We start from the raw sequence: 7,569 nt of genomic DNA on the forward strand, positions 1-7,569 counted from the left end.
GTGATCTGTCGGTCGGAGCAGCTGATCCTCCGGAGGTCTGGCGCGAAATTCCCGAAAACGATGCCGAGTCTAGTGCGCGCAACCGACGCCCTCTCCTCGAAGGGTAACTCTAGGGAGGGGGACCGAATATATCTCACGCTCCTGACTCTCAAGATGTTTTTACGGGATTCTCGGTATGAGGTTGTTCTATGGGGCATAAAGTTCTATTTTTCCTTGCTTGAGGAAAATCCGATTTGGAGAACCGAATAAAGCTCGAGGGATAATTCGTGGGGAGCGCGCTATCCAAAGAGAGCAGGCGGGCGGAATCATTTAGACCGAGATGTCACGGCGATGGTCCAGAATAAATTGAACGCTTGACCCCAAGAAGCCACAGCAGAGTTTCAGAATGAAGACAGCGACTTTCGGCGGTCCGGAGCGCCAGAAAAATGCCCGTTCCTTCACGAAGACGAGTCGTCAACGTCATCGGATGAGCTCACCTTTAGCGGCACGTGTGCGAGTCAACAAGAATCTAATCAGCCATCACATATCTAGGAGAGGAAAACGAACGCAACGTCGGTATCTAGTAGTGGGGGTCGTCGCTACGAAGTGTACCGAAGTTGCCAAAGGGCGAACCAAGGAATCCACCTACCATGAACCGCAGAAACATAGCGACAAACAAATAAACAAACCTGGCGAGAAAGCGCGCGCTATCGATTGACGGAGGAGAAATTGTGATTATATCAAGTTCACACAGCAGAAAATTCATTTGCAAGTCTGACGATGCACTGTACGGGCGTCACGTCACGGACAGCGTAGTACAATCCAGCCGTGTCGCCGAACGCATTATCCATCTCGGTGACCTAGCGCTTCGTGCGCTACTAACTCGAGCACCACCAACATCAACAACGATATCGACCATCGCATTGAACTCCCATGAAGGCTGTCCTTTGACGACATGAATGAACGTCCAATGCCTGATTAGTGAGGCGCTTCCACATCCGCCAGTATAGCGCAACGAGTGCATCTGATCGACGATCAGCGCGATCAGTTATTCAATCATACGCCCGAAAAACGCCTGATCCGACGAACAGGAGAGAAATTCATGGGTTCGGACTCACTTGCCTCTCCATGACCGTAATTCTCAAGCTAGATTCGAGGCAGTCTTCAAATCGCAGATTAGAAGAACTATCAGAGGCATGACGCGCTCTTGCGGAAGCCCACGGTCGAGCAACGACAATGGCGAATGATTTAAGATCCCTCTCATCTCATGAAGGATCTCCGTTTTGAGGCTAAGTAATTCTCTCGAGCTCTTCACGAATATCTCGAAAGTTGACATATGTCACGGCCTTCGTCTTCCATTAAATGCTGGCCTTACCCCGCTCGAATTTCAAATCAATTTCGGCGAGGCCATTGTTAAGCCGGTGTCTGACGTTCTGTCCATTGTGTTTCCCAAGGCGATTTCCGGGCTGTGCGGCTATCTGAATTTGATCCGACCCGGTGGTCATCTTCTCACCGGACGGACGACCGATCACATTGCTGAGCCACTGCGAGCTGAACGCCTAATTTCAAAAGCTAATTTTGTCAAATGAGTCATCGCAGACATTGAGTCGCCTCGGAGAGAGGAAACTCCCTAGCATAAACAGAGTCCGTCCGACTGACTATCTTCATGTTAAGGGTAGCAACTGGATAAAATTGGATCATGATTCAAATCCAAAGAATCAAGCTGTAACTGACACAGACTCCTTAGGGGATCAGGTTTTCGATTGCGATCCATCTTTCCCATGATGACGGCGGTTGCGAGAACAAATTTCTTCGGCAGTATCCCACGGATCCCAAAGTCTGCGGAATGCGAGACTTTCTCGCCGATCATTCCACTGCATCGATTGGAAATCACACTCCGGAATTCCGTCAACTGCCGAGACTTATTCGCGGAAAGATCCGCCGGTCTCTCGCGGCGATATAATACCCGATTATTCGAATGAGCGTGTACGATGGTCCGCCGGGCTGGGCCTCACGGCAATAATAATTTCGCCGTATGAGGTCGGAGGGGGATTCTCCGAACTCGCAGATATTCCGCGAAGCTAGAATAACGTTTCCAAGCCCGATTCTGTCTGAGAGCAAAACGGAACAAGCCGGCCGAAGGAGGATCTTGAAGTCAGGGGATGGCTCCCAGCCTGACGCAGTCTGCGCGCTCGATGGGCGGGTGTGAGCAGGCAGTGAGGCAAGCGAGCTGACGACCGCTTGCTTTCCTGGGGAACGTCAAAAGAGGGACCCAGTCCGTGAATCCCGTTGATCAGCGAAGCGTCAACCCAGCGGGTCAGGACGCTCGTCCGACGTCGCCGTAGCGGTGCCTACCGCCTCTGCCGCCACCGCAGCCATCGTCGAAGGCAGACCGAAATTCAGTCAGTCAGTCAGAATGAATCTGCTCGCCGCTTTTTGCTTGGTCGCTGTTGACACTTGAACACCCTCATTATTTATTCACGTTTTACCCTTTAGAGTTTTATCATCATTTCCTTGGAAAGTTCGTCTGTCTGCTCGTTCGCTCGATGCTGTTTGACAGCGGTAAACAGAGCGAACGTTCTCTTCTCCGATCCAATTTAGGCTCTTTTGTACGGAGCGAAATTCAAATGCTCAAAGTCATAGATTCGCGATGAATTTCAAAAGGAACACCATATGTCATGCATAGAAACAGCCCACCGCTCGACCGGTGTTGTGTTCCTTCTGAATGAGAAACACGGTGGGTACATCAAAGACTCTATCCGCACATTCTTGACAACCCAACTCTCCGGCCGGAGCAATCGAGCGTCAACAAAAAAGCGTCTGGACGTCTGGAGGAGTCAAAGATGGTTTCCGCTTGACCGAGGAGCACTGAATGGATGAGCACCTGATTCCTTGAATAGATATCAAGTCATGACTTAATGTCGTTTCCATTGAAGTCAATGACCGAACCGTTTCATTACCATTGGATGGACATGTTGAAATCTCGACTAGATGCTATTTGAAAGAGTTACGAATGACCGATTTTCGTCTCGGAGATCGAATATTCTCACGCTTCTGGAGCAGATGCATACAAGCTCCGATATGTCTCGAACGAGTGTCGTGGTTCGAGGGAGTTCGGATGCCCCTGCTCCTAGATGACGTGATGGTTTTTCAGTACGGTGTACTGACTAGCGGAGGAGTCGTGAGCCACCGAGAGGCCCCGAGTGAGGCTACCCCACCGGTAGCTTCGTTGCCAGCGGCAATATCCTTACGAATCACACAGCGGTCTTTCGGCCATCATGTTCGAAGTCTTCGAGCCACCTCGTATCTGGATTCTGTCGGACACCGGAATCACACGGATATCGGATCAAATTATGTCACGCGATTCGTTACATCGCTGCCGGGGGTCGCACCCGGAATCAGTATAAAGTAGCAACTCCACTAGCAGAACCGCGGAGCCGGACGACCACAAGTTGTCAAAGAGGCGGATCGCGGAGGCGTGTTGATGTTTATCCGAGAGTCGATCGATTTCCGAGATTTCTACCTCCAGAAGCAGCAACAGGAACTATGTAAACACCGAATCAAGATGAAACGACCAGTGGCTTCTGTCTGTGATCTGATGGTCCTGAGAGGACGATGACACCACTGTGCTCTCCATGTCTAGGGTAGAGCTAGCGATGAACCACTTGCCCAAGGCTAGTGACTGGCACTTCAGACTCGGTTCCATTTCTGCATCGTCTTGCTTCTCTCGGAGGCGGATAAGATCACCGATGCGAAAACCGTTGGGGGCGATGCGTCGAATCTGTCGCGAATCGAACATCGCCTGAAGGGGTTCCTCCCAAAACACACTACACTGCACCCATTGAGCATCGATCAGGTTGCATGCCGTCCCAGTGAATTCATTCTCACCTCGAGGGGGTCGCGTTCAGTTCGCGGGGTGCGGAATTCGCACTAAACACAGCGTCATTAACAGAGGATCACTCGATTACGACCGTAACAAGTATACACATAACACAGAAGTGCACCACACACTCACTATTCACACTCGCTCGCTCACACACACACGGAGAATCAGCTGGAGTCGGCCATAGTGAGAGCAAGGGAGGGGATGTGAACGGCGCCAAAATTTGAAATTTCGGACCGCGCGGAACCATACATTTTTTTCTCTCGCGGCTCTAGTTTTCTACAAGTCGGTTTGCTCCAAATCGATGCCCGCGTTGCGCGTGGCGGTCTCTGAGAGCGAAGATAGTCTCCTCGGTGGTCAGAGCTTAAACAGAGATCTCGGAATCGTGGGAGCAATAAATCTGCACCGCTTCCCCCGAGGACTGGGCCGCGAAATTGAAGCATGAAGCTGGAATCAAAGCGAGCTGACACTCCTGAACCCGGTAATGCGTAGAATGAGTCTTGACCGTTGCACTGCTCATATTCGAGTTTCGAAGAAATCAATTCCAGAATCGAGAACCCTTCATCCCTCAATCGTCAGTGGAGGGAACATGAGAGCCTCCGAAAGGTGGTCCCTCTTGAAAATCCGGAGAAAACTTCGCGGACACAATGTCGTGATAAGTTAAAATCGGACCGGTGCTCCTGCGAGAAATAGGCGGTGTACAGCGCCCACGGGAGTCTCGACCTGACCTGTGCGCGCCCAGAGGACTTCCATCATAAGAGAGCTGTGGGCTTCATAAATCATTCGTTCTGGTTGTCATCTGAGGCATCTCCCGGAGCTTCTCGCAGGCTAGTTATCTGTCGAGATTTCGGCTGTCTTTTGCTGTTATGACTCCGGAGTGAATTTCCCGGGTACACGAAGCAAAAATTCGCGAGGATTTTCTTCTAGGTCATCAAGGAGTTCATCATGTGCATAACTGAGAGCTCTCTTTTCCTGACGAGGTTGTGATAATCAAATGCGCTGAAAACTAAACGGCACGAAGATTCGCAGTCGATTCCTCGACCGCCGAATGCCGTACCCTAGTGCAGGAGCACTCGTGTTCGGAATAAATACGTCTATCGAATACACACGGCTCCAATGACCTAGTCCCTCCCCTATCGATTTATTCCCGAGTGGAGCAATATAGCCGAGAAAAACGGGGAACATAGATGTCGCGGGCAGTCTCCATTGCTCAGTGACCAGATCAATCGTTTCTCGCTCTATCGATAGTTCCTTCTCCTTTCCAATCTCTCGTCTGAAATCGCGGAAAGACTACTGCTAGGTGACGAGAGGTCAATTCGCAGTCACAGCATTCCGACATTATCGCAAGAAGCCAGGCTCGGCTCGAGCACGATGGGTCGATTTTGAGACGCTTGACTTTGGCCCAGGAGCCTTCCCCGAGTGACTTTGGCCGCCGTGCAGTTGAATCTTCTCCTGAGTCGGAATCGTCAAGCTAAAACACAGGAATGACGGGAGCGTCCTAGACAGACGATTCGGAATGATTGGAGCGCGGAAAGATGACGAAGTGGTGAACCGTCGCTTGTCGCGCTCGCTCGATTTCCTGTTCGACTATGACGAATGGTAGAGAAGATGCTCTTCTCGGGTAGCTCCGCTATAAATCGAACAAGTCTTCCGTGTTGGAGTGTCGCGCGGGAGTCGCCGGAGAGCCTTTCCGCTGCACCGTACTTCCACGCTCGTGATCAGTGATCGCATCCTCCGACGGTCTTAAAGTCCTCCAGTCGAGTGTTGTTTCGATCCTCCAGCTAGCTCGGTGTGCAGATTCCGAGAGATTTGCATCTAGGATCAAGGATCGCAGGTTCGTTCGGTTGCGGCATTCTTCATGCGCCAATGATTGATCATGCGTAGCCAATCGGGAGCCTGAGATATTCACGAGGGAAAAATCGGGTAAGGAGACCGCGCTTCATGTACTGCGTTTCGTGCGTCCGCTTTTCTCTAATCGTCGCGCTCGATTCTTTTACACCAAAAGGTAATCTCAAAGCTCTAGAATGTGCCCTAGATCCTGTCTCCCCGAACTTTGTCCCGGAAATGTCGTCCATCCCCTCTTCCACTTCTCCACGACGGAGAGACCACGGGCATGAATAAGGGATGACGGGGGTTCGGGACGCGAAAAATTCCGAGTGGGATGAAGAGCATTTCTCCATTGTGTTTTCCGCATGCATGGGATTCTACTCCCGTCCCTCCGCGACCGCTGCAGTCTACGCTCTTAGCCAACAGATGTCCCTGTTTGAATAGTGGCGCGTTCTCCTTGGTCCAGGAGCGCGAAAGAGGAGAGCTCGCTCGCTTGCCAGGGTTCTTTGATCTATCCGTGCCAGGATCAGGGAGCGAAAACGTATCCGAAAACCTCGAACGGAATAGATTTACGCGAAAACGCCCCGAAAATGTAGCCGGAGGACGATGACGCAGCGTAAAATCCCAGTTCACGGTAACCACGATCCTCATTGAAAACTGAGGAGCGATAACGATAGAAAGGGCACGACTAGTATACGCTGAGGGAGCCTCGCGACAGGCGAGCAGTCCGACTCCAGGATGAGAGGGAATCGAGAAGCGCTCGTTTGCCAGCGCGCCAGGAGTGCGCGCGGGGTTCGCGCTCACCTGGCCAGGTGTGCGAGGGCCCGGGCTGTCCCCAAGAACCCTGACTTCGGTGAAGCGCTCCACTTGTGAGGCATATGTGGGTAGTTTCGGAATGCGTCGATTCCAATGCTAGTTCCTATGTGGTGATGGTGCGCTGTGTACCTTGCTCCATGGATCGCCTCCCGTGACGTCCGCACACCGCAACGACGTCCCGGAGAGAAGGCGAACGCACGAACTTCCGAAAAGCACCTAAGTGGAGGCGACCGGCAACGCCCTACGAGCCTCCACATACCGAGGTGAGTCGGAACGATTCGCCCCCCTCCGTCCGCTATCGTACATCCTCATTTCACGTGAGCGACTCTGTTTTTGGAAAGAGAACTCATCCTCCTCCTCGTCGAGTACCGATCGCGATGCAGCTGAGAGCCTCGAGATAATTATTTGGAGCCGCCGGGCTGATTTCGTAGCTCCCCCAGCGGCCGCGCCGCACCGGTTCGGCAACGAAACCGGTATGTATGCGTTGCGCGACTCGAGATTCATGTAAACACTTCACAGGTGTCGCACATGAGAGGAGCTCAAGGCTGGTCGCGGCCTCGTTATTCCGCGCTCGTAATATTATGGCACGTCGCTCCATTGTTTTTTGAGTAGAACAGCCAACGAGCGGATTCCGAAGCAACGAGCTGATCTGGAGAGATCTCGTCGTTGCCAATGCCTGCTTTGTAATGCGAGCATTTGTTCGGAGCTGACTTATGGCCCTTGTCATGGAATCGATGTCATATATTACCCGTCGAAACCCATTCAAATCAGGTGTGCCTGCGGCACCCTGCGACCCCTGCTGCTTTCGTCCATTGGCAGCTCGCTTCTGAAATGAAGAAACCGAGTGGGAGCTCGTCCGGGCAAAAGCTAGAAAAGAGGTAACATGGGAGGTATTAGCGGTTTCCACCGGGCAGAGGGAAAGAAAGCCGAAGCAGGAAGTGGGAACCGAGTTTTATTATCTAGAGATAGCGCATCGCCGCTCTGCTCCGACAACCGGCTCACCCCACGCGTCTGCCTGGTTGCCTTCCTGCCAACTGCCAGTTCGCTCGGAGGCTTCCATCTCC

Source organism: Galendromus occidentalis, unplaced genomic scaffold (assembly GCF_000255335.2).
Source record: "Galendromus occidentalis unplaced genomic scaffold, Mocc_1.1 scf7180000077460, whole genome shotgun sequence".
Lineage (NCBI taxonomy): Eukaryota > Metazoa > Arthropoda > Arachnida > Mesostigmata > Phytoseiidae > Galendromus > Galendromus occidentalis.